This window comes from Hemicordylus capensis, chromosome 5 (assembly GCF_027244095.1).
Source record: "Hemicordylus capensis ecotype Gifberg chromosome 5, rHemCap1.1.pri, whole genome shotgun sequence".
NCBI lineage: Eukaryota > Metazoa > Chordata > Lepidosauria > Squamata > Cordylidae > Hemicordylus > Hemicordylus capensis.
The window spans coordinates 110,415,618-110,443,277 of NC_069661.1; the positions used below are offsets into that span (position 1 = coordinate 110,415,618).

Consider the following 27,660-nt stretch of genomic DNA (forward strand, 5'->3'; position numbering starts at 1 on the left):
CAAACCCATTTAGGCTCCACACGTTGATCGTGTGTAGAGTCACAAGAAGTGATCATTGCTACTGGAGGAGCAGCAGCAGAGACGACTGACCACCCCATTGAAGAAATAGATGGCTGAAGAGATTCAGGGCTCTGAGCCATTCATTGGTGGCATGTGCCACATGGATCATAAGAGCCCCTGGTGGCGCAGTGGTAAAACTGCCGCCCTGTAACCAGAAGGTTACAAGTTCGATCCTGACCAGGGGCTCAAGGTTGACTCAGCCTTCCATCCTTCCGAGGTCGGTAAAATGAGTACCCAGAATGTTGGGGGCAATATGCTACATCATTGTAAACCGCTTAGAGAGCTCTGGCTGTAGAGCGGTATATAAATGTAAGTGCTATCACCCCCTAATGCCACCCCTGGTGGGGAGCAGAGGCAGGGACTTTTGGCTACGGCCCTTCAACTCTAGAATGCCCTCCTAAAAGAGCTTTGCCATCCCTCTCTCAAGATTTTAAGAAACCGTTACCCTATGCAGTATGTGAGCCAGTATTTCTATACCACAGACACGGACTGAACATTTCTACTTCTCAGGGAACTCTGCAAAAAGTAGCACTATGAGGGCTGCTATGCATTTCCTACAGAATATTCCCAGCACTTTCACCAAAGTACAATTCTCAAGATTCTTTGGGGCAAGCCATGACAGTGGAACTGGTACCAAATCATTAGATGTGTACAGTGTAAATAAACACTGTCTGTGAATGATTTGGTCCATTGCGGTATTATCACTCTGTTTTATCAGATAGAACAGAAATGCACTTACAAGTCATTGTAAGTACCCTGGAGTGATTAAAGAACCAAGTTATATAAGGACTATTAAATCTTTTGGTGGAACAATTAAAAACTCCCAGCTAGCCTTGCAGATTAAGGGATGCCAACATCATACATAACACACAATTGTATTGCGTCCGTGCTTCTGAAAAGGATCCATTTACAGTTTCAGTTGGGACATTTATGGTCAGACAGGTCACAACCATAATTCAAGAAATATATGAGTGATGCCAATCACAGGACTTTAAGAATTTTGATTAATTTTCTAGAAGTAGAATAGGGTCATGCCCTTACACATACCTAAAGGGCCTTATACATTCAACCCCCTCAATAAAATTAAAGTCAAGAGAAGCGTCTTCACCGATTCTGCCAGATTAGATTAAATCCCAAGTAGGCAGTCAGAATTTTTAAGCAGGAGACCCCAGAAAAAACATTTTCAAATATCTTGATTTAGAAGCAGGCATTTAATGACCTGAACAGTGCACATAAACATGAATGATTACATGCTAATTCACACCCTGTCATGTTTTATTAATTAGATATTGGAAACCATCTGTGCAATGTGCTTTAATGATATAGGGGAGAAAAAGGAAAAGAATAGCTGTTGCTAAAGCTTTGGTTAGTAATGGAGCTAACGCTTGTGTTGCATTTAACAGAATATGGAATATACATATGGAAAGCAATGTGATTGTGATGAGCCACAATCAGGGGTGTGGTTCAGATACTGGCCAGTAGCATGCGTCCTCATGTGATGGATGAAGACTTGGCTGGACTCTTGCTACCTTCCTCCATCACACATAATGCACATGAGGTGTTTGCTCCCTAGAGATGCTCTGATTCATTTACGTCCTCCATCATAGGAAATGGGAGAAAGATTGTGTGAATGAATCCATATTCATATCTAAGAAGATATTAGCACATGTGTAGTATTGAGGGATTCCCACATCAGACAAGTGCTCTATGCACCTGTCTCTGTGTCTCTTCGGGCTGAACTCAGTCCGAGTAGGCACACAATACCCGGCATCTGGGTTAAGGTGAGAGCAAACCCTTAACATGAGCTAGCAGCTGGATTGGTTTAGAGGATTAGGCAGTGGAGGGATATGCAAGGATCACGCCGCTTCTCATGCCCTGAGAAGGCTGGGCTTCCCCAAGCCAGGTTAGCCGGTCATGGGAACAGCCTTATACTGTTTACCTCCTAAGTTAGTGTCCTAACATAAGAACTCCTAACATGAGGCCTAATGCCAGCAAAATACTTGTGGATCCACCAAACTTCAGATTAGGGAGCTCAGCATTATTTTCCAAATTGACCTCCGGAGTCCTTCTTCCCCTCAAACAGACCAAGACTGGGCAACTTGTTGCTGAGAAATTCCATCCATTCTTCCCTCTGGGCCACCAATGGCCCTTCAGCTAACCTTCTTGTCTCCAAGGAACTTCCCTACCCTCAGATCATGTTTACCTTTTGCTTTATTTATCTTATGTAATAGTCATTTGTAATCCAAATAGCTCTTACTCTATAAAGTATATTACTGGGAAATAAAGTGTACTCACACTGAATTTTAATTGATCTCATTATTCTTATTGATTAAAATTGGCCTGGATATGTGAAGTGAACTGTAAACAACTAAATGGGACCCTTGTTTTCATGACCACCATCAATTATTCTGTTTAAATAGCCTGATCCTCCTATTGGTTCCTACTGGCAAAAATATTTGTAGGTACAGCTGAACATTACCTGAGAAATATCATTTTATTAACTCTATATTTTGCAGTGTATCTCTTTTGAATAGTGTACACATTTTTTTAATTCACCACAAAGGTAAATGTATATTGATCTGTGTACCAAGTCGTTGTTTCCTGCACAAACCATGCATTTCTTACCAGCCCAAGAATGGAAAAGGCACAGTTGACCTTGGATACTTTTATTATTAGAAACCAATTTTTACAGCAGGCTCTCAGATATGAGAACAGAGAGCTCTGGCTTTTTCTTTAGAATCAGAAGATACTCCAATTGCCCTGACTTTAAAGAGGAAGCAAATTGGCACTATTTGATTAAAGGCAGTAAGTATACAAAGCTACAAGCCAAACTGATGAGGAAATATGACAGAACAGAAAGAAGATAGGACTCCAAACCAGGGCCCTAAGCATAGGAAGGGGAATGACAGCAGATGGAAGAGACCTTAGCCTGTGATTACAAAGATAAACCTTTTTGTACTACAGGCTATATATTTTTTCAGAGGTCTAAAGAAAAGGAAGGGGGGAATAAATAGTGAAAAGGAAAAGTTTGTTACTAAGAGCTCAGTAATGTTTATATATAAGAAGGTCAGAGAGTTGGCAGAGTTTGAAAAAGAAAGCATGCTTTATTACAGATGGGTACACTGGTGGAGATGGATGAATGATATCCCTCCACCCATCAATGGAAAGAAAATAGGTGTCTGGTGGGTCAAATTAACCAAGTGGGTTTAAATTCCTTCTTTCTGTACCTTTGTTTTCTAATGTAGAAATGAATGTGTTATCTAGGAAAGAAAAATTAAAGTATATTAAGGGTCCTCCAGTCAAAATTGAAAATAAGTTAGTGTCAATTTCTTACATGTCAAAATGGAGTTATAATTATTGTAATCCGTGTAATTTGTAAACTCTGTGTTATGTAAAAGATTGAGGCTGTTCTCATGTGGAGGCAAAACTGGCTAAAGAAGCCAAGCCTGGTTTTGCCTGTGCATGAGAACCGCCGGGGTTATGCCCGATCTTGGTGGTGCGTTGGCAGCAAACCCACCTCCAGAGCCACCCTCTAAAATGGGGTTAAGAGAGTGAGTGCTCTATTAACGTTTTTCTGATCGTCTGCCACCCCCAGATGCTTGCAGCCAGGGCTGGCAGACTGTGGGGCTTCCGGCCAGCTTTGGGGAGGGGAGGGAGATTCCCATAATGCACCATGCAATTGCATGGTGCATCATAGGAGTTTGGGGGGTGGGGTGACACAGGGCAATGTGTCCCAGCACCCCCCTCTGAGCTACTGGCAGTAGGCAGCAATTGTCTGGGCAGGCGATCTGCCAGCCCAACAAACAGGAATGGATCACCTGCAGGGAAGTAAGCTTTTTAGGGCATCCTCCCCACTGACCCTGTAGCCCTTTCTCACCAATCATGAGAAAGGGCTCATTTTATTGATTGTTTGCCCTGATAAAAGTTTAAAAGCCAAAGCAATGGACCTACAGTGGCTTTATGAAAATTATGGCGATGCAAGTGGAGACGGGAGCTGTGTAGCAAAAGGGTTTCTTGCCACTTTTGCCGGTTACAGAATTCTCTTTCCGGGACCTTTAGGATGCCTTCAGCTATAGCTGTGCAACAGAGGACTAGGGAACTTTCATGGAAAATTCTTAACACCTCAACAAACTATAATTCCAGGGATGCTTTAGCCTCTGAAACTATTTTTTAAGAGGAAAAGCATCATAGTTAAGTTGGTAGAAAACCAATACAATTTGTAACACAGATATTCCCTAGGCCAGGAGTTCTCATACTTGTTGTCATAATTCCCAGCCACAATGCAGAAGGTTATTTTTTTTTAAAATGTTTCAAAGCCCAGTTAATATTTCAAAAAGTATATTTGAGCTTGCCAGTTGAAAAGGGGAATCTTTGGAAACAGCAGCAGCTTCAAGAGTCCACTTTGTGTTGGAAATGAAGGGCAGTATTCTTGATTTATATTATTTGAATCCTCATGCTATTTTCATGTAGTTTTATAACTTGTTTTTCTCTTGTAATGCTTGATTTACTTGACAAGAAAGGAACAGGCCCATTTTTCTATTCTGATATTATCCCAACCTGTTTTCCTGTCTGTTATACCAACACCTGCTAAGGCTCAAAAGTTTAAAATTGGCTACTGATGCTGCTATAAATTTCGGCCAAATTGTCCACTGACTCATACTTCATGCCCATTCATTCATCTTAAAGCTGCTTACACATGTGGAGTTCTGCCATTTGTTAAGCTGAAAAAAAATTGGATCAAATTTTATATCAAACAAAAGGTCAGTTGCAAAAACCATTCTGGAATTCATTCCAAATAAAACTCCAGATCTGTTTATTATGTGAAAACATACAAGAAGTTCATATGCATAAATGTGAATGTCGGGGGGTGGGGACCACTCTGTAATCACTGGCCAAATACTGAAGCTTTTTCATCCCCCCCCCGCCCCACTTAGTGTGGCAGGCTTTTAAAAGTATAGTTAATCTGACTATGTATGCTGCCATATAAAATCAAAGACAAGAGCCATGAAGAAAAACAGTTATTGGCTCAGATCCCTTTCAAAGAATTTCTTATGGGTAAACAAAATCACGGTCCAAATGTTCTTATTTATACCTGGGAGGTGGCAAGCATTCCTGCTGGCCCCATTTCTCCATGCACCTAAGTTCCATCAGGTCTGCACAAAAGCCAATGTGCATAAATTCACACTATAAGATATTTTAGACAGGCTTTCCTGTGTGTCCTGATGACTTCTTAGGACTGTTCAGGAGTGACATGTGAAAGGGCCTTTCTGGGATGACCCCAGTTGTGCGGAAAGCCCTTCCTGGATTGGCCTGCTCCCCTCCTAACTTGACTAAAGACAGAAGACCCTCCTCTTTCAGCAGGCCCTTTCCAGCTGCATTTATTTATTTATTGTTGATTGATTGCTTTGATTTATATACTAACCTTCCAAAAATGGCTCAGGGTGGTTTAAATCAAAATAAAAACAAAACAATTAAAATCAAAATTAAATCAATTAAACAATTAAAGTCATTTAAACATTAAAATCATAAAACCAACATTAAAAATTTAAAACCATAAATCTAATTAAACATATGGGTGAATAAATGTGTCTTTCAAAAGTTGCCAGAGATGGGGAGGCTCTTATTTCAACAGGGAGAACATTCCAAAGTCCGGGGCAGCAACAGAGAAGGCCCGTTCCTGAGTAGCCGCCAAACGAGTTGGCAGCAACCACAGCCAAACCTAACCAGATGATCTTAACAGGTGCTGGGGCTCATGGTGAAGAAGACATTCTCTTAAATGATTTGATATGTTTCTATGATTTTGAACAGTCTTTTAATCTTGGCAGCTTTTATCATATTGCACTTCTCATGCTCTGGTGCTATTTATGGATCCTCTCCCCTTTTTATTGTTCAATAATATTTTCAATTATAGTTTTAATCTACCTTAAGTCCTCAGGAAGAAAGGAAAGGAAAGGCATCATTTTTAGCAATAAATAAATATAGCCATATGCAGTCATGATCTCCAATGCCTTTAAGCCCCGAACAGCTTAGGTCCAAGTTATCTAAGAAAGCGCCTTCTTTTACATGATCCCCACCGCACGTTAAGATCATCTGAGGAGGTCCATCTCCAGTTGCCACCGGTTTGTCGGATGGCGACGCAGAGGCGGGCCTTCTCTGTAGCTGATCCTGGGCTGTGGAATGCACTCCCGGCAGAAATTCGTAATTTGAGATCATTGCTGTCCTTCAGGAGAGCCCTTAAAACCTACCTATTTGGCCTGGCCTTCCAGGGTTTTAAATGATTAACTGTTTTTAATTGTTTTAAATTGTTGCCCTGATTTTCAGGGCTTTTAGCTGTTTTATTGGTTTTATTGTGTTTTAATAGTTTGACTTTAATTGTTCATTTGTTTTAATTGTTTTTATCATGCGGTGAACCACCCTGAGCCATTTTGGAAGGGCAGTATATAAATCTAATACATACATACATACATGCGTGAGCACTTTAAGATATTCCCGACAAGGGATGGGGCCGCTCTGGGAAGAGCATCTGCCTGCTTGCATGCAGAAGGTTCCAACTTCCCTCCTTGCCATCTCCAGGATAGGACAAGATTCTTCTTTTTTTTTAATAGGACAAGATTTTTTTAATTGAACCAACAAACTACCAAAGCATACAGTATGTTGCCAAAGCACAATTATATACAAAGTGGTTGTTTGTACATGATATATCTACAAAGATTTACACACAAGAATTTGGAAAGCCACAAGGTTATGAAGTATATGCAGGTAGTACTGTAACTCGGGGGTGGGGGATTTCAAGGCACATCAGGTAATTGGGGGGTTACGTCTGACGTCCATTTCCACAATTTGTCCCATTGCTGTTTAGAAGAGATACTCTTGTCTTTTTGCACATAACCATACAAACTTTTCCAGAAGAGATTTACTGTCTCATCTGTGTGAACCTCTTGGTCGCGTCTTCCCTCCCTATTCCTATGCAGGAGCATTGCATAAATGACATACAGGTTTACTAACCTGATTACAAGAAGGGGAATGTTCCAATTCCCTAGTATGAGGGCACCCGTTCTGTCCTGTTACCTTGAAGGTTTCTTTCTGGGACCTCGAAAGGAGGTTCTATCGCTCAAACCCGATAGGGCTGGGAAAGACTCCTGCCTGCAACCTTGGAGAAGCCACTGCCAGTCTGTGTAGACAGTACTGAGCTAGATGGACCAATGGTCTGACTCAGTATAAGGCCGCTTCCTATGTTCCTATTCTGCAAGGAAGAAATGAGACCCTGCATTCTGGCCACATCTCCCAATGTCCATACCTAGATTCTTAACGTGAAGAAGCTCTATGTTTGTACAGCCCTTTCCATCAGCGTCCAATGCATGGAGATGAGGGGTTGTTGCCAGGCCACACAATCCCATCCCCCCACCATGTGTCCTCTGAACAGGAGACTAGAGGACAACCCTAGAGCACTGAATGCTGGGATCTTTTTTTAAACCCCAGTTTTCACTTGGCTACCATGCCATCCCTCCCCTCACTGGCTGACATCCTGATTAGAGCTGCACTTATGCAAAGAAGCTGTGCAATGAGACAGGCACTAGCCAGTTGCGCTAAAGCCGGAGCTTTTGTTCCGGACTAGTGTTGTATTAGCACAGACACATTTACGTTTCCATAACAAGTTGCACAACCTTTGGCATATGAATACGACAAATACGATGAGTATTTATATACCGCTTTCCAACCAAAGTTCCCAAAGCGGTTTACATACAGAAATTAATTAATTAATTAAAGGGCTGCCTGTCCCCAAAGGGCTCACAGTCTAAAAAAAGAAACATAAGAAAGACACCAGCAACAGCCACTGGAGGGAAGCTGTGCTGGGGTTGGATAGGGCCAGTTGCTCTTATGCCTCCAATGTTCTACAGGCAACTGTTTTGTGCAATTGTGCAAGGGAGCAATTCTGAAACCCCCCATGAGCTAGTGCAGTTATGTGATCTTCTTGCACTAACACAACTTAATTCATTGCACAAGCACAGGGTTACTCGGGCTGTTTGCTTTCTGTATTCTACTACTGTTTCTTCTACTCAGACTGAGCTTTCTTTCTCCCCACACAGAAAACAAATTCTCAAAGCCAGGGGCGTAGCAAGGTTGGAGTGGGCCCAGAGACAAGATTTTAAAATGGGCCCCCCCCACTCAAAGTCCAGGGCCTCCACACACCCCAGGCCCCCAAGGATTTAAGTCTGCTATTCCAAAATAAGTATGCTGCCTGCAAATACATTTCACTGAATACACACACACATCACAATATATAGTGATATACATTGAGTACTATACATTTGTATTACTTTTAATGCCTAGAACACACTAGAAAGATGAATGATTAAAATGGCCCCCTCACTGCAGATTAGCCAAGGAGACTTTCAACCATGCAGGGTGAGCCTATGTTTGTTTTCTCAGAATTCTGAACAAATTCAGTCAAGTTCGATTCCAGGAGGTTTTTCATAGGAGGCTTTTAAAGCCCTTTAACACACATCTCCTCTGGAATAGAGGTGCTGCATTCACATGTTGGCCAGATTTACCCTGAAGTCCCTGCAAGTAATTGGGAAGCAGTTCACACACAAGAAAAATAAAATAAAATAAAAGCAGAAGACATGCTTCACAGTTCTTACTCAGACCTTCTGGGTTGCAAAACAACTTGAACATAAGTGCATTTATAAATATATGAATGAATGAATAAAATAAATATAATACTGTTTCTTCCAGAAGTTGTTGTAATTTTCTGCCATGAAACAAGCCACTTATAGGACTTTTTAGATAGTTTTTTTTAAGCCAGCAAATTTTCCAAGCTGTTTAAAAATAAATATTCAGAGACTTCTCAGTCCCTCCCCGCCCCCATATCAAAGCCCTATGGCAAGCAGATCCCTATATATCCGGGCGGGGAAGGTAACCACAAAAAGGAGTTCACACTCTACCTGGCAGCAGGGGGTCTTCTGCTGCAGAGAACAGTGAAGGCCTCTCTGGCTGCCTCCTCCTTCCTGGCTGGCTTGGGCCCTACTCGAGTTCAGGCTTCACTGCGGCCTACACGGAGGCCTCCGTGGAAGCCCCGCCCACCCGCCGATCAGCTGAGAGGCGGGAGAAAAGGAGCTCTTGGCAGCTTGCCTGCTGCTTCCATTGCGGGCCAGCAGAACAAGCAGGAGAGACGGCGAAGAGGGCAAGTGGCTGAGGGGCCTTGGGGCTGGGCAGGGGGCAATGGGGAGTCACATGAGGTGCCCCTGGGGTGCCCCTCCAGGCAGTGGGGCCCCCAGACAACTGTCTCCCCTTGCCCGATCGTTGTTACGCGCCTGCTCAAAGCATAGATGGAAGAGGAGCAGGACATACAGTATAGCACAGTCCATCAGTAGAAGAGATACAGAACAGAATCAGGAGAGTCTGTCCAAACCTACCTGGTGCTGGCAAGCTGAATGCTATTCCCATTTAGTTTGATTAGTGACAGTCAGGAGGACTTCATGGGGACTTTCAGCTTTTAAGTTATCCTATCTCTTGGCATTAATTTGGCATTTAATGAATTCCCCTTGCTTTTGACTATATCATGTTGAGCCTCTTTTTTTATCCCCCTGACTTTCCAGTCTGTGTAGACAATACTGAGCTAGATGGACCAAGTGGCTGACTCCGTGTAAGACCACTTACTTTGTTCCTATGTTACTGCTGCAACATGGAATGTGTTATTTCTACTTAGTATTTGGTGGTGGTGTTTTTTTAAACTTTGATTTTTATTTTTTTTTAAAGAGACTGATCCATTTCACCTGGATAATATAACAGTTGAATTCTAAATTATGTAAGAAAAATAATGTTTGGAGTAAATCCAGGTTGAGATGAACTGTAGAACGATACATTAAAAAAAAATACACAGAACAGATTAGAACAGATTTGTTTGCTTTATAATGTGCAGGAGGTTGCAGGAAAAAACACAAAATACCTTTTCACACTTACTTATGTTTTCACTTATTGCCTGGCATGTGTATTTTAACCTTAATATAATAGGTTAGCATTCCAGATTATACAAGCTCTTATTTCATTAACTCAACATATTTTATTCAGCTGTTTGTAGACAAACATTCTAACACCTAGGACAAGCCACCTGGATGGTCTACTGAAGCCTGGAGGAGGGTTGCCTAAGCTTTATGGAGTGTATTCATTTAGCGTATTTACATAACCCTTCTTGTGATGTGTCAAGGCTGGTCAGTACAACTTGTGTCCCAAGGAAAGACCTCCAGCCATGTATGGTGACTGCTGGAGACTCAGATATTTTGGGATCTCAAATATCTTTGCTGTTTTTACAATTCCAGAAAAGCTGGGATGTAGCCATACAACTGACAGTACACAAAATATATCTCGTGTACTTCATTTGTCACATATAGTGCAGGCCTGTATTAAGGGATGGGGGCATCTGGTGGTAGAGCATCTGCTTTGCCTGCAAAGAATCCCAGGTTTGATCTCTGATGTCTCCAGGTAGGGCTGAAAAACTCCTGTTTGAAAACCTGCACAACTGCTACAAGTCAGAGTAGACAATAGTGAGCTAGGTGGATGAATAGTTTGACTCAGTATAAGGCAGCTTCTTCTCTGGAGGTGGTAGCTCAGTCATACCAGCCTCTGCTTTACATGCAGAAGATTCCAGGTTCAATCTCCTGCATCAGTTATCTCCAGTATCTCCATGTAGGCTGTGAAAGAAAGACTCCTATCTCAAACCTTGGAAAGCTGCTGCCACTCAGTGCAGACAATACTCATCTAGATGGACCAGTGGTCTTCCTGGGTTCCTAAGGGACTTTGTGGTGATAAATGTTTGGAGGTGATTTTCTCAATTGGCCTAATATCATATACAAACAGAAGGGTCTCTGGCTACCATTAGCACCAGTCACTCATCCCACCCCTGTTCAGGGAACGTGCGTATGTACGCATATATGTATGCGTGTATTGATTGATTGAGTGTAAAATGCCTCTTTCAGGGAGAGGGAGAGGGAGAATGCAGAGATGCATATTGGTGGCCCACCTGTTGTGCAGTCTTACTCAGCCATTTCCAATTGGCACATACTGCTGTGGGCATCCAAAGAAGTGCTGGCGGCCTTGCGCAAATGTGCAAGTGTGCAAATACTTAAAGGGTTTGCACCAGCTCCTGTAAGTTTCACTCCTGAAATGCCGGCATACAGGCCGAAGTATCTGCATATTTGCGCTTTTGTACAAGACTGCTGGCGTTTCCTCAGATGCCTGCAGCAGCAGGCCTCTTAAACTAGAAAATCAATTAAAAACCAGATTTTAAATGCCTTTTGGAATAGGAGGGCTTTCAAACTCCTTTTAAAATTCATCAGGGAGGGAAAAATGGGACCGTGGGTATCAGACACACATGCCTAATGGTCGGGGCACATGCTAGCCACACCCTCTGAAAGCCATGTGTTAAATCTTAGTGTGAAGGGATTGTATACATTGCAACTGCTTCACACCAACATCTAATGCATGGATATCAGGACGAGGCCAGCGTAATGCGCCACCATCAGGGGTTGTCACCGACACCCTCACCAACATTTTCCCGACATTTTCAAATGTCACCGACATTTTCCCCTCACCCATTCCCTGAACTCTGAAATGAGTGGTCGTTTATATTGACTGAGCTCAATCTCTAGAGACAGGCAGGCCAGGCAGAAGCTTAGAAAAGGAGGGGTAGAAATAAAATAGATATATGAAAGTGTTAGCAGTGGGGACGAGTGGAGTCTGAGAACTGAAGGAGAAAATGGCCAGAGCAGGGAGCTGCAGAGGTGAGTGCTCATAACAATACTTATATCTTTGGCTATGAGTAAATAACAGCATACATTCATGTGTTGTGGTGTATATGTGCCTCTTGAACTCTATGAATGTTTCCCCCTGCCATACAGTACAGATCTTAGAAAGTTCCTATTTATAACCATAAGCACACAAGCAAAATCCACTCATAATTATACATTAATGAATACTTGCCTCTTGGCTGGGATGCACACTGATGTATATTACCAAAGCTCTGCTTCAGTACTTCACAAAAATATAATTGCATCGAGGGCTGCATAGCACTGTCCTCTAATAGGCTTATGACTATTTTATGAATTGATTGCAACATTCCCAACGCTCCAAGAGTAATCCGACCTACAGTTTTACTATACTGAGAGGTTTATTAGACTGGGCTGCCTGCAGAATCATGAAAGATTTACTGTTCTTGTCTACTTGAAAGAAGTATTAAACATCATTCTTCATTTTAAAGAAAACCCATATAGTGCTAAAACACCCTATTGATTTCAATTGTTTTTAAATGCCCATGTTAACATTAACAAAATACAAAGAGACAGAGCTTGGGGAGAAGGCACAGAAGATCTAGTGGCTGAGATCAGAGAAGGCTCACTTTTCCTGCAAGGGTTTACATTTCCATTGACTTAAAGAGTTTTATAGCCAACGACGAAAGGTTCTCATTGTCTACACCCTATAGTAGAATACAATGCTGTATTTTTCTTTTCTTTTCTTTAGAAACCTATACATTTAAAATTCATCTAATGTCACATTGCTTAAAAATTGTCCTATTCTTGCATGGACAATTGGCTGTGCAATGATCCCATTTTTTATTTTATTTTAGGGGCGAACAAAAAAGATCCCATAAACAAAATCTACAATACAGATTCTGAAATATGTACAGGAAACAAAATTCAAATTCAAAAAGTTAAAATAGATATCAGCTCCAAACAGATACCTTCCAAACAGAGGGTATGTGAGAAGATTCCCACATGATGACTACAACTCCCATAATCCCCAGCCAAAGGCTATTGCAGCTGAGGATGCTGGGAGTTGTAGTGAACATATGGGAATCCCTGTTAGAGGGAACAATGGTTCCAAATGATTCAAACCCAAGCTATGGGACCAGCTTGCTTTCAGCTTTTGTGACGTGTTCAACTGTATTTGTGGTTAGGTTTATAGATTTGGAGACATCTTTCCATCCAGCTCCTCAGTGAAAGCTGTTCCCTCCCCACAACTTTACTCATTCAACATATTTGTGAGAAGTCAGGGTATTTTTCTCAGAGGGTATGTGAGAAGTCAGGTACTTTATCACATGAAGCACCAGATTCATATCTCATGATTTCTCTAACATTCTTTTTAAAAGGAAGTTTACAAATGTCCTTGATGCTGTAGTATACTGATTAGCAACTAATTCTACAGAAGGACACTCTGAGGTTGGGGGTCAAAACTGATGGACCAGGATCCTTGTTATCCTGTAAGAACTCCCAAGACTTTTTGCTACAGGCAGCATCTCTCTACTCATCTCTCCAGACTCTGAAACGAAAAACTTGGGAAGCAGGGAAAACTAGCAGGCAACTAGTACCCTGAGCAGGCAGCTACTACTTTTTAGAGGGGCAGGTGTAGCCTTCTACTCTCACATCACTATTTATAAGCAAGGCTGTGCCATTCATTCAGAAAACTGTGAGCCTTAGAGAGCTGGAGGAATACTAAATTGAGGCCCCGTTGCATTTCAGGCTACCTATATGCTATCACTGTCTTTGGCCTCCTCCAATCCACCAAGGAAGAACCAAGCCAGGGAAGAGAGCCCTCTCCACATCAGTCCTGATGTTGCCTTTATGGGTACATGGAAGGTAAGGCTCACATCTTTTGTAGAAATCTTGAATCCACCTAAGAGATGGCATCAGTTTTGCTTCAAAACTGCACAGGACACAGCCATCTTGGGGAAAGCAGCAATGTGGTTGAAATCAGTTCCCTGCTAATCATCTCTCACAATATTTAACTGAGGCTGTGAAATAGTGACTGGCCAAAGGTCATCCAGTGGACTTCATGTCTGATTCAGGATTTGAATCCAAGTCTCCCATGTTAAAATCCAGTACTATCCATACCATAATATTTCTGACCAAACTTACAAAATTGTTGTAAGGATTGCTGTGATAAGGAGTTCATTAACACAATCAAAAACTGATTCTACCCAGGTTTGGGAGCTGTTTGTGCTCCCAATTTTTGGTTGTGCTTGTTGGAAGTGAAGGACTCTGCGCTTTCTTATGTCTCAATGACAGAGGGGGACAGATTAGTGAGTCAGAGGGCTAGAGGGGTCACGACATTGGTCATACCTTCTCTACTGCTCTGACACTATCCCTTTGATATGTAGATTGTTACTCTTAGGGACTTCCTTCCTTCCTGCCTTGCCACTTCCTCTTCCCTTTCTTCAACCTTGCAATACCCACACTCCTCTCTCCCTGCACCATGTGTGCAGAGATGCAGACTCCATCCCTCTCCATCCAGCTAGCTAGCTAGATTAGAGATCTTATCTCTCCACTTTCCTATCTAGAATGGAGTTCTCCAACAAAGACTCCTTATATTGATTTGAAACTATGAGCTGGCTCCAAGTTATTTTACTCTCAGCATACACGCATGCCTGGGCAGACTCCACTGTGTTGTGCCTCTGTGCACTCTGCTATATTAGAATGGTATCTCTTACCAGAGAGAATTCCCAACAGTGCGGAAGCAAGGTAGGAGGCAAACCTGAGTAGAAGTGATTGTGTGGAAGCAAGGCAGGAGAAAAACCTGGGTGGATTTTCCTTCTGCCTTGCTTCCACACGAGGAGGCGATTCTCACGACCACAGGAAAGCGGGCTAAAGGAACCTAGCCTGCTTTCCTGCGGCCATGTGCTGCAACAGAAGCCATGCGGCTCCAGGCAGCAAACCGAAGTACCCCCGCCCTTAAACGAGGTTAGCGGAGTGAGTGCTCAGCTAACCCCATTTATCCAATTGTGAGTTGCCGCGGTGTGGCTCTGCGCCATGGCGACTCATGAGTCGACCCTTGACTGGGAGACTACCAAAAGCCTCCCAGCACTGAGGTCTCCCCAACATGCCCCGCACACTCACGTGTGGCCCCTGATCCCTACCACCCCTACCAGCTCTGTGACGGAAGCCATGACAGAACCCCATGAGGGTTAGCCTGAGGATTGGCTGTGGGGAAAGCGAGCTAAGCCCACTCTCCACACAGTACACAGTACCCAGTAAGACTCTACACATGGATCGTAGCTGCAATTACTTCTACCCAGATGTTCATCTTACCTTTCTTCCACACAACTGAAAATTGAAAAGAGCTCCCAAACCCAGGTAGAACCCAGTTCTTGATTTTGTGAATGACCTGATTATGTAAAAAGTGTTTTAACACTTGAAGCCTATATAAATGCAATATATTATTATTGTTCTTATAACCCCTAGCTAACTGGGCAAAGAGGCACACTTTAAGCAGGTGGCTGTCTTATATACAGCAGGAAAAGAGCAACTGTTCCTAGTCATCTCAGCATAACATCTCTCACTTGGTTGTTGCTGGTGTTGTGTGTGTGTGCACGCATTATTGTGGACACTTTGGGTACTGGGGAGAATTTATTGCGATCACTGCTGGAACAGGCAACAGTTTTCTCATACCTTTTGCTCTGTAACCCATTTTGAGAACTTTTTTTCTTGAGCAGCAGTAAATTACTTCTTGTTATTGTTATTGGTGTCTAGGTGCTTTTTGCTTGGTTTTTCTATAGAAGCACTTCTATACTTCTTAGATTTTCATTAGTCTCATCAATGTTGACTCCTGTTTTTGGTAAAATATATACTCTATTAGGATCAGGGAAATAGCCACAATTGAAGTGATGGAGAAAGAACCATCTCTGGTCTCATGTCTCAAAGTTGAGACAGAGCTTAAAAGATCTTCAATTAAAGGATCTTAGTGACCCTTTTTGAATTCTGCCCTCATTAAAAAGAAGGAGGGACACAGGGGACTCTGAGGGAGTAGGGGCCCACTCCAGCCTTGCTATGCCCCTGACTGAAACATTTTGCATAAATATGAATATCAAAGCTATATGGACAGAATTTTGTTGCACTTTCAGTTTGAAATGGTATAGCTCAGACACATGCTTATCTCCTCAATAAGAATTAGGCTTATGAATCAGTAGAATAAGAGGATAACAGCAGATGAAAAGCTACAGAGAGAGGATGAGAAAGGGGCCTTGAGAACTAACACCTTCACACAGACCTCTCACAAAGTCCATCTGTTGCAAACTGGAGACATTCTACACAAATTAAGGTTGGGGGCGGGAAGCATAAACCCAGTGAACTGGGTCTTTAGATTACCCTGTTACTAGAGGGGGAGGGTGGAAAGCTACAACAATCGGGAAAACTGCAAATCACAAAGGATCTAGCCAAAGACATGAAATTCAAATGGGCTGTACTTAGATTGTCAAGGCTCCTACTCATAGTGTTGTCAGCCTGGAGGTAGAGGGAGCCCTGAGGTCAGTGGAGCAAAACACATGCCGGCGGGGGTAGCCTGGAATAATCATGTGCTCTCATATTCCAGCCCGATGGGAAATATGACTAGAAGTGGCTTCTGCTAAAAATAATATGTGCCGATGACTTCAGGTGCCTAGGGAAATGGGTGGCAGCTGGCTATTTATGGATTTCAGTGGTGTGCACCAGTGACATTTACTCCTTTTTTTGTTTAGTTTATAATTCCTTTTACTCAGGTATATACTTTTATATAGTCCTCCCTTTCATACAGTTGAATAGATAATATGTAGTGCTCCCTGAGGTCACCTTCAAACCCTTGCTGGAAACCTGACAAATTTAGAAGGAGGAGGAGGAGCTGCTAATGGTTATGGTTGAAAAATATAATCTTAACATAACAAGAGCTAAAATAGGCAGGGACTGAAAACAGAGAGATGACTAAAGAAGCCAAACATTTAGGCAGCATAGATATAATGACTGTTCACATGACCATTTGGAGTGTGGGCTGAGGAGGTTAGAGAGCTCCTACCCCAGTAGCAGCACACAATCAGAACTTCTATTTGGGCCAGCACAACATGATTAAGCCTGGTGAAGCATCCACTGTTTGAAATCTGAAGCTGCAAGCATGGAAAGTCCTCTGAAGGCCTAGCAGGCCTTCCCAGTATTGCTCAGAGTGTGTGCAGCCCAAGGAATCACACAATATCTGGCAGCCAGGGTACGAGAGCACTCTTAACTTTGGCTAAAAGCCAGGTTTGTTAAGGGGGTTAGGCAGGCAGGGAGCAGAGGGATCTGCGAGAATCCCACTGCTTCTTGTGACCAGCCTAACCCTGCTTGGGGCAGCCCAGGCAGGGTTAGGCTGGTTGTGAGAACAGCCTCATTGTCTAAGAACAGTTTGATACTATGGATATCACAAACAAAATGAGCATTCTGAGTATATGCTATATGCTAAATCTAGAAAGTAACATTTTAACATGATGTTTAACTTGCAAATAAATTTAAATTTGTATGCAAGTTAACTCTATATGCAATGAGTTGTATCTGAACTCCATCTTGCACTTATGCTGCCTTATGATTGCACAAGGAGGAGATGTGATTTTCTCGAATTCCCTTTTTTTCTCCAGCCCTATGTGCTGAATGCCATCCTGTTTGGAAGAGTCCTCCAACCCTCACAAGCAGATTTTTGGGGGGTACAGAGGGTCAGAGAAGGACTGGCAAAAAAACCCTGTACCTTCTTTTCTGTGACTGAGAGATAATGCAGGTGGAAGACAGGGTTTGGATATAATCCAATCACAATAGCTGCCACTTTTTTGTTGTTTAATTGAGAAGAAGCTGGGCAGCATCCAGACAAATGCTGCCATTGCATCAATACGTTTTGCTCATGCAATGATTTTTGCTGATCTCCCACTCCCACACCAGCTAACTTCCTCAAGAAATCTGAGGCCAAATTCTAGTGGCTAAGAAGATGGGTTCAGAAATGGTACACTTTCTTCTTTTTGCTCATTCCATAAACTTGTAATAAATAACTTCACAGGTGCTGCCGAATTTCTGGGTTCAGTTTAGATGCCATATTCTGTTCTCTTCTGGAACAGAAGTGAAGCTGCCCAAAAAAACAATGGATTAATCCAAAATGATAAAACAGCTACAATTGCTCGGCCATGCATGTTCACTGCCTTTCTTCAACCAAAAGGATAGCATCAGACATTTATGTTCTTTTAAACTCAGTTCTTATATATTAAAAAGTCTCCCACCCCCTCCCCCACCCCTATATTTTAACATTTAAAAGCTGAATGCATCTGCATTTAAGCCATTGAAGTACAATGCTCCTGAATGCAGATGAGTATTATATTTGGGCTGGGAGGGAGTGTGAAGGAGCAATTTAATAGACTGACTTGGAAATCCAATCTAGCTTCCACAATCCCTCTAATCTGAAATATTATATCTGAAATATACTGTATTTCAGGGCTATCACAAGCCACCTTCCCAACCTCCAATATGAGGATAATCGAATGCATTGGCCCTAGCAAGAGAAGTTTATAAATGTTTAGAACTAAGAGGAAAAATTATGATTTTCCACACAAAAGAAGGCCTGAGCTGGAAAAAGCACGAAATCTTATCTTTGCTGATATCTTTTTGTGGGGTGGGGAGAAACATGCTGCCGTTCAATAAGAGCTATGCTAAAGTCTTGGGTGGGAACCAGAAATATCTGAGAATTGTCTATGGAAGTCAAAAATGGTTTTAAAAGACAAGTTCCTCAGCTGCACTTAGCGGAGGAACTATAGCTGAATAGAATTTTTCCCTTATAGCTGCATTGAATCCCACTATAGCTGAATTGAAATTTTCCCCCATTTCTGCTGCTATTTTCATCAAGAAAGGAAAGGGGGCAAATCTGTCAGAAATAGAGGCCCCTCAAAATTGCAACACAATTTCAAGAGAGGCTTACTGAGACTGGTGATGGTGACTTGCTTGGTTGGGGGTAATTACTTATATAGCAGAGTATTTCTAAGAGGGGAAAGTTTCCCTTTTTGCCCCCTAAAATTCAATGGTGGCGGCTGGCTGGCTGGCTGCAGGGCGGGTGGGGGGAGTGAGGGGGGAGAGTGCCTGTTTTTTACCTTGTGAAAATTCCGCTGATGCTATGCGGGCAGCAGAGAGCTCCTCCCTCCTCCCCAGTGCCCAACTGCACACAGGAGCTTTGCTATACATAGCAGTCTGAGCAATCTGGGCTATGGATAGGGGGCAGGACGCACAGTTCCAAGCAGCTGAGGATGTTCACATCCTCAGGAGTCACAAACTGAAACTGATCCACACAAGAGGAGTTACTGATTACCCCCGCTCAAGTCTCTGCACCTACAATGGAATCCAGGTCAGTTTGACTACAAGATATTTTGTCCACAAAAAAAACTAATTAAAAACTCCACAGAGCCTAAATGATGGTTCCAAAGCCGGAGCGGAAGGGGCCTGTTTAAGATCCCTCACCACACTCAACAATACCGCTGGACACAAACCTGCAGAGGCAATACGCATAGCAAAGAATCACTTCTTTGCCTCATGTATTGTCAAATACATGTTGTACTCTGTTGTATTCAGTTGTACTCTGTGCAATCTCTGTAATCTGTCAGATTCGAGCTGAGTCCTGTTCATGCACTCTTCTCATCTACCTAGCCACTTCAGCTCTCCACAGTTCTTCCATATACCATGGAGCTCATTTAGAAGCAGGTTGGAGAGGATGCTTAGGAGCTATAGAGTCCATCTCCCTAGTGAACTCATTATTCCAATTTTCCACCAGGATGTCAACAAGATCACTGGCAGAGCCAATATTAAAGCCCTCCAAGGTTTCCTGGAATCCTATTGGATCCAATAGCCTCTTTGGGTGGACCATCCTAATAGCTCCTTCACACCTTCAGAGGTGACCAGTGTCTGCAAATTGAACCATCACCAGGTGGTGGTCCATCCACGACAATGGGGAAATCATAGGTGTCCCCACCCACAGAACATCTCCTTGATCAGAGCAAAATACCAAATCAAGCGTGTGACCAGCAGCATGTGTTGGCCCTGAGACCTCTTGCGAAAGGCCCAACGTTATTATGGCCACTATGAACTCCCGAGCTGCTCCTGACATTTCAGTCCCAAAGTGAACATTGAAGTCATAGGGATTATGTTGGGCAGCGCAGTGATCAGTACACCAACAGAATTCCCAATCTATTCCTGGTTCCAAGACTCAAGTACACACATTCACTATAGGCAGATGCTCTGACAGGGATCCTGGTAAGGGATATACTGTTCTTATAAACCACAGCCACTCCACCTCCCCTCCCATGTCCTCTCATCTGCTCCACAACAGAGTATCCTGTAGGGAGAAGATGGGACCAGACTGGGCCACTAGCGTCTCCCAACCAGGTCTCTGTAATGCATGCCAGATCAGCTCCCTCATCCACAATTAGATCATGGATAATTTCTGGTTTATTTTGGACCAACCTGGCATTGTAAAGGAGCAAGGTGAGGTTCTGTGGGCAATGGGTACTGCTCCCCAAGGTCAAAGAGCTGACAAGGCAGCTAGAAGGGGAAAGAGCTATTAGGTTTCTGTTTTCTCTTCCCCTGTAATGGCTTGATGACCTGCAGGACCAGTGGAACGTGGTAAGCAAGGACTGCATGGCAGCGGGCACTGACATTAAGAGGGTGCCTAAATCGATCTATGCAGTCTATCTATCTGATGCCCAGGTGAAAGGCACAGAAGTGGGGAAGGGGAGGGAGCCCTCAGGCAGTGCAGCGATGCAGGGAGATGGTGGGAGGCGATTGCCACTGCTGCAGCAGCAGCTGCTTTCCATCCTAATGGGTAAAGCGCCCTCTCTCGCTCCTCTCCCCTTCCTCAGGCAGCTTCTTGCTTAGCTTCCCATCAACATCTGCACAGCCCAGCCTTGGCTCAGTGAGTCGGTGGACTCCTGCTGCTGCGAGGGCTATTCCAGGCAGGGGCAGGGGCTGCTGCCGCACGCACATGCCTGCCTCTCTCCTGGGAGTCGGGGTGCATTTTGGTATCTGGCTGCCACCAGGAATGACAGCGGAAGTCTTGCCAAGGTCACTGGGCAAGGTCACTCAAGCAAACGTACAGTCCAGGTGAGAGAGACATGAGCTCGCCTGTTCCACTGGACGGTCTGCAGTCTGAAGGCAAGGGGGAAGTGGGCGTCGGTGGGAGAGGAATCTCCTTTCCCTGCCTGAAGTGGGGGGGGGGGGAGGAGAGGAATGTGGCCAAGAGAGAAGCAGCGTGGCTTGCTCAGAAAATAAGTCCTCTGGGGAAGTGAGAGCTGCTACTGTTGAGGTGCCTCACCTTATTTGCTGGAGATCCCCCTTTGCAGAAGCCGTGGTGGGGTGGGTTGCTTCCCCACAGATGCCACCTTCCCTCTCTCGCATGCATATGTTCTTAAACTGGGTCTGACTCCACCCATTTGGGCCCTAACCAGAAACCATTGCTCCTATTTCAGTACAGGTGTTATGTGCACGCTTTATCTGCATTAATGCCCCTTTGAATCTACTTTTCACTTATGTTTAGCTCACATGCTGTTGTATTCCATGGTCCTGTGACTCTACTGCTTACTCTTCCTTCCCGCCTTCTTCTGTTTCCTCCTGTACATGTGTGTGTACATGCACACAACCATCCCTGCAGTTAAAGATACCATTATATGCCGGTATTGTTATTATAATACCACTTTTCAACAAAAAAAGTTCTCAAAGCAATTTTCATAGAGAGAAAAAGAATGTTAAGGAGATGTTTCCCTATGCCCAAAGGGCTCACACAGTCTAGAGCAAAACACAAGGTAGGAACCAGCAACAGCTACTCGAGGGATGCTGGGCTGGGGCTGAATGGGGCCAGTTGCCCCCCACCCCAATATAAAGAGAATCACTACTTTGAAAGGTGCCTCTTTGTGTAGTTAGCAGGAGTAATAATTATTCCCCCAGATTCTTTTTTTGTTTTTTCCCCGTGAGGTAGGTTTGGCAGAAAGACAAACATCTGGACCAAATACCTGGACTGCAGACCCAACTGGACAGGCATCCTGTTGATACCCTGTTTCCCTGAAAATAAGACATACCCATAAAATAAGCCGTAGCAGGATTTCTAAGCAGTAGTGCAATATAAGCCATACCCCGAAAATAAGCCATAGTGTGTCTCCTTGAGGAAAAATAAATATAAGACAGTGTCTTATTTTCGGGGAAACACGGTAGAGATGGTATCCTCATAGTTCTACACACACACACATACACACACACACTTACACACTTCAGCCATTGAGCCTTTGTTGGTGCTGAACTGAGTACCCTAGCGGACATAGCTGAGAGAGACGGGTTCCTTCCACTTGTCAGCCTGGTCTAAGGCCAGCTCTAGCTACTACACCATAGTAGCTTTTAAAGAGAGCTACCATATCTCCTCTGTGTCTCTTGGGGTGCAGCATGTGCAGGCCCTTTGGGGTGTGGGGTGGAGGATTATGTATTACGTTTTTACCCCACTGTGCAGTCCTTCAGGGGTGCAATACAAAAAGGAGAGAATTGATAGTGGGCAATGCTATATTCTGGCACTGTTTATGTCTCTCTATGCAAGATGGTGCTCTGGGCAACCACATAGATCTGCCTGGCCCTGCTTTTACTGGTCCTTCTGCTTGGAGATTCTTTGTATTCTTAAAACTGGTGGGGTATTATGTTTAGTGAACTGTAACTTGCAGAAAGACAACCCAAGTTCTCTTGGAAGAATCACAATTGAAAGGCAGGGTATACATCTTCTTTAAAACACATTCCAAGGTGCAACTCCCATCATTTCCACCCACTATGGCCAAAGGCATCTCTGGTGTGTGTGTGTGTGTGTGTGTGTGTGTGTGTGTGTGTGTGTGTGTGTACATTTTTTATTATCTATCGTGTTTATAATAGTGCACATGTGCATACACTGCCATGATACTGCAGCCCAGAATAAACACATTTGGCTCAGTTTTTAAAAATTAGGGGGGCACCAATTTATAGGTTGCAGGGGGGCACCAGAACTCCTAGCACCAGCCCTGATGACCTGCCAACGCTCTTTCTCTTTCTGTGCCCCACCACCACTGAAATAGCCACACCCTGCTGAGGAGCCACACCACCACCTCTCTATTTCCTAGTAAGCCAAGACATATCCCTCAGCCAAACAACAGAGAGGCAGTCCCAAGGCCAGACACAAGTCTTTCAAAACAACATTACTGATCCCAGCGCTCAGTCTCACCACCCAAGGCCGGCCCCCTTTGGCGGCTGGCTTTGGAGGCCATCTACAGGCAGGCCACCGACTGTGCCTTTGGCTGCAACTGCCTTACTTAGCCCAAGAAGAGGAGGTGGGGTTAGCAACCAGCCAATCTTTCTGGCAGAAACTCAACAGCTGGAACAAGTTGAGGTTATCAGCAGCAGCAGCAACTTGCTAGAAGCAAGGCAACTCAGATACCAGGAACAAGAGAACAGGAATACAGCAAAAAGGTCCTTTCAACAAGCCACAGCAGCAAAATGGAACACAGCCACCTCAAGAGCTTACCCCCTCAAAAATAAGCAAAAATTAGTTCCAAAATGAGCAAGGAAGTTCCATCTCCAGATGACTGACATAAGTCATTCTCTGCATCTCTAGATCATGCTTGTGAAACAGATAGAAACAAAGCACGTTATCATTGCTATTTCTTCCTTACATGTCAGTTCTGCTCTGACTTCCCTCATAGGCTAGAAGAATGGAAATCAGAAGCAGGCTCATTTCTCAGTGGATGATTGAACAGGAGATTGCTTCTCTGCGCATTTTACCTCATATCTCTTCTTCTACAAGAACTAGAGGTTTCTTTTTAAAACAGAAAAATCCCATAAAAGCTGGCAGTCTGGGCCAGTGGATAGATCAAAAGGGCACGCCCAGCATATGGGCAAAACCCAGCCATCTGTGCCATATGGTAACCCTGTCTCTTACTAAACTACTTAAGACTGGGCTTAAATACTGAACATGACTAGAATAACACCCACCATTCAGAAAGAGCAAACTGCAGTATCTAATTATGCAAAAGCTGGCCAAATTTCCTGTTACAATTTTATATTTGCTTTTATGGCAAATATTTCAAGAACTGATAATCTTTTGCTCTAAGCTGTGACCCTGAAACTGACTTAAAGATATGAATTGAATTGCAAATACTGCTTCGTGAAATGCTGCCCTGGCTGCCAGTATCTTACTGATTCAGCAGATTCTGTCTAGCAATAAAATGAGCAAATATGTTAAGGTCTCATATATGTTTCATAATGGATGCAATGCCAAATTAGCAACTTATATTGCATTATTCACATAAAGATGAAGCACAAATCTAAAAACATCATTTTACCCTGCAATTAGATTTCAGCGCTGAGGCTTATGTGTAGCCAGACTAAATCAGAGCATCTTTTGGCAGTGTACATGGGTGTTTAATTAGGAAATAAATTCATTTTACTACCCACTTTGAGTGATGTAAAAACAGACATAACATACATGAAAACCAGCATCTGAGCATTTAACAAAGATTGAGTGCAGGTCATGAATGCCCGTTAAATTAATTAAAATGCCATAAAGTCCAGTTGCTCCTCTGAGCAAGGTCACCTCCATGGCAAACACAGGAAGCAATTGAAAAGGACTACTTATTGCATACAGCTCAGAGTTGCAGATGGTGTTTATGCAACCAGAACGAAGCTACTCACCTAAGGAAACAGGAGTAGGGATGTGCAAACTGGTCCGAGTTTGGACCGGTTTGAGATCGAACTGGTTTGGTTCAACGGTTTGAACTCAGACCAAACCAGGCATTGGTTTTGCAATGCCAGTCTGAGTTTGAACCGATCGAGCCCCAGTTTGGCTGAAGCCTAATTGAACGTGCTCGAACCAGTTCAAAGCCATTAGGCTCCTTTTTAGGTCTGTCTGTGTGTTTTCCTCCATTTTGTGGGTCTTGTTTTGCTTCTTTTCGTTGTCTGAGCTATGGATGCTGTGATTGGCCAGATAAGTCTGGCCCTGTGGTAGGCTGTGCACTGTGCCAGTGTTTGAAAGCTGGCATCGTATTGGCCAGGGGGGAGTGCAAAGGTGGGGGCTCCCAAAGGAGGGAGTTTCAAATCATGTTCCAAGCCTCTGGCCTGGAAAATTCTCTGGTTTGCAGTTGTTGCTTGGCTTTGGCTAGCTTGTGCTGCTCTGGTGAGTCTGTTGCCTTGCAGAGTTGTGCTTTTTGATTCCAATCCCTGTGTTCCCTTGCCTTCTCTCTCTGCCTGCTCTCCTCTCCTTTTTAAAACCTTTTCCCAGTCTGTGTCCCCTCCCACACTGCTTTTCCCTGGGTGTCTCCCCCCGTCTCTCTCTCAGTCCTTTCTTTGGCCAGGGCCTACCCAGGGCCTGGCCCATACCAACCCCCCACCTTCTACATTGCTGTGCACCCCTCCCTCCCTCCCTCTTTCTGTTCTTCTTCTTTAGATTTTTAGTGTTTTTCTGTTTATTTCTCCCTTGCATCCCAAGTTTGTTTGGCCAGGGCCTACCTGGGGCCTGGCCCATCCCTCACCCCCACACCCCACCTGCATTGCTGTGCATCCCTCCCTCACTCTCTTTCCCTCGCTCTCTTCCTCCCTGTCTTCTTTTTGCTTAGATTTCTAGTGTTTTTGTGTTTATTTCTCCCTTGCAACCCAAGTTTGTTTGGCCGGGGCCTACCTGGATCTGCCCATCCCGCCCCCCACCCCACCTGCATTGCTGTGAATCCCACCCTCCCTCTCTTTATTCCCTTTCTCTCTCTCTGTCCCAGTCCCTTTAAACTTTAAACCTCCCTGTGTGTGTGTGTGTGTTTTTCCTCATGTGCTGCCTATTCATCCCGAACCCCCTCCCTCCTCTCTTTTGGTGGCTGCCTACCAGCACCCCCTTTCCTTCTCTCCCCCATTTCCCACACAGCCTTACCACCAGCCAGAATTTTAATTTATTCCCCAAGTTCTTATTTTAAGTTGTTTGTTTGGGTGGATGAGTCTTGTGAGCTGGAAGAGAGCTGGTCTTGTGGTAGCAAGCATGACTTGTCCCCTTAGCTAAGCAGGATCCGCCCTGGTTGCATACAAAAGGGAGACTAGAAGTGTGAATGCTGTAAGATATTCCCCTTAGGGGATGGAGCCACTCTGGGAAGAGCATCTAGGCTCCAAGTTCCCTTCCTGGCTTCTCCAAGGTAAGGCTGAGAGAGAGTCCTGCCTGCAACCTTGGAGAAGCCGCTGCCAGTCTGTGTAGACAATACTGAGCTAGATGGACCAATGGTCTGACTCAGTATATGGCAGCTTCCTATGTTCCTATGAGTCGCTGGAAAGCTTCTCATTCTGCCCTCCCCTTGCCCCCGGCTGTGCCTGCCTGTGCCGCCCTGTGCTGTGTGCCAGCCTCTGCTGCCACTTGTCTCTTTTTTTGTCCTTGCTTCCTTTGACCAGTGTGTGGGGCAGAAGATACTGGAAGAAGAGGGGTGAGTTGTTCTGACTTTTTGTTGTCCCCTATTCCCCCTAGTGAGTTTTAAATAGGGCCTCCCTACTTTGCATTTGGGTGTGGAGAAGGATATTTTGTGTGTTTCCTTGCAGGTTTTTGTCTCTCTTTTTTGCAGGTTGTTTCTTTTTTTACAGGCTCCTCCCCCCACCCACCATTTAGGTTATTGTTGATTGCTTTGTTTTCATTGCATTATTTATTGCATTATTTATTGCATTGTTGTGGGTGGAGTGGGTAGGTTGGTTTTTGTGTTAAAAGGGTTTTAGTTAAATGTGGGTGGCATTAGTGAGCCTTTCATTCAGAAGAACACACTGTACTATGACATTAATTACTGTGAACCGAACAGAGTTCAGGAATACAACAGCAATTAAGGTCAGTAGGTGAAAGGTCTATCAATGCTTTCATATGGAGCCCAAAATTAATTCTTTAAAAATTCATAAATAAAGAACAATAATTCCTATCAGCTTGGAGGTGCCTTGGGGGAGTTAAGGCCAGCCCTGCCATGACCCTAGACCCACTTTGGGGTGCCCGAGTACCCCCCAAAGGGCCCCCTGTGGGGTGCTCCCCCCTGTGGAGATGCCTCAAATCCCCATTATTCCCTATGGGAGGAATTAAAAAATGGAAAAAACTTATTCACAAATCATCTCAGGAGTCTCTGATTGCCTTGGGGTTTGATGGGTGGTAGCTACCCCTGGGTGCCTACCACCCACCCCACTTTTGTACCCCTAGGTGCTCTACATAAGGTATAATGGGTCGGTTCATGTCCCCATTATACCCTATGTAGAACTTTTAGAACCAGTTGGAATAATTTTAAGCAATTTGCCCATGTAACTTATTCCATTGGAAAGGAAGGTGAGCTGGTGGAAGGGAGAGGTTTCCCACTACCAATCTGGCTGCATAGCCTCAAGCACGCAGCAGGGGGGAGCAAATTTTGACTAATCACTTCGGGAATAGCCCATGTCACACAAAAGCTATTATTATTATTATTATTATTATTATTATTATTATTATTAATAATTTGATTTCTATACCGCCCTTCCAAAAATGGCTCAGGGCAGTTTACATAGAGAAATAAATAAATAAATAAGATGGCTCCCTGTCCCCAAAGGGCTCACTATCTAAAAAGAAACATGAGATAGACACTGTGCTGGGGGTGGATAGACACAGTACTGGAGGTACTGTGCTGGGGGTGGATAAGGCCAGTTACTCTCCCCCTGCTAAATAAAGAGAATCACCACATTAAAAGGTGCCTCTTTGCCAAGTTAGCAAAAATGTGTCCCTGAGGGCTACACAACACTCAGGGATAAATTTCAGGCAACACAGGGCATTCCCTGAGCT

General features: G+C 43.9%; 1 long non-coding RNA gene across 2 annotated transcripts in view; it reads right to left on the reverse strand.

Annotated features, from left to right (window-relative positions):
* Window positions 1-24,794, reverse strand: part of LOC128327030 (uncharacterized) — a 41,419-nt gene extending 16,625 nt beyond the window's left edge. Inside the window, exons 1-2 of one of the 2 annotated variants that reach the window (XR_008308412.1) lie at window positions 24,546-24,794; window positions 21,393-21,495 (exon numbers count right to left, since the gene is read on the reverse strand). This is a non-coding gene — a long non-coding RNA (uncharacterized LOC128327030). Of the gene's footprint in view, window positions 1-9,005; window positions 9,099-21,392; window positions 21,496-24,545 lie in introns of those variants that run through there. The other variant, XR_008308413.1, reaches the window with a different exon arrangement.
* Window positions 24,795-27,660: the final 2,866 nt, after the last annotated feature.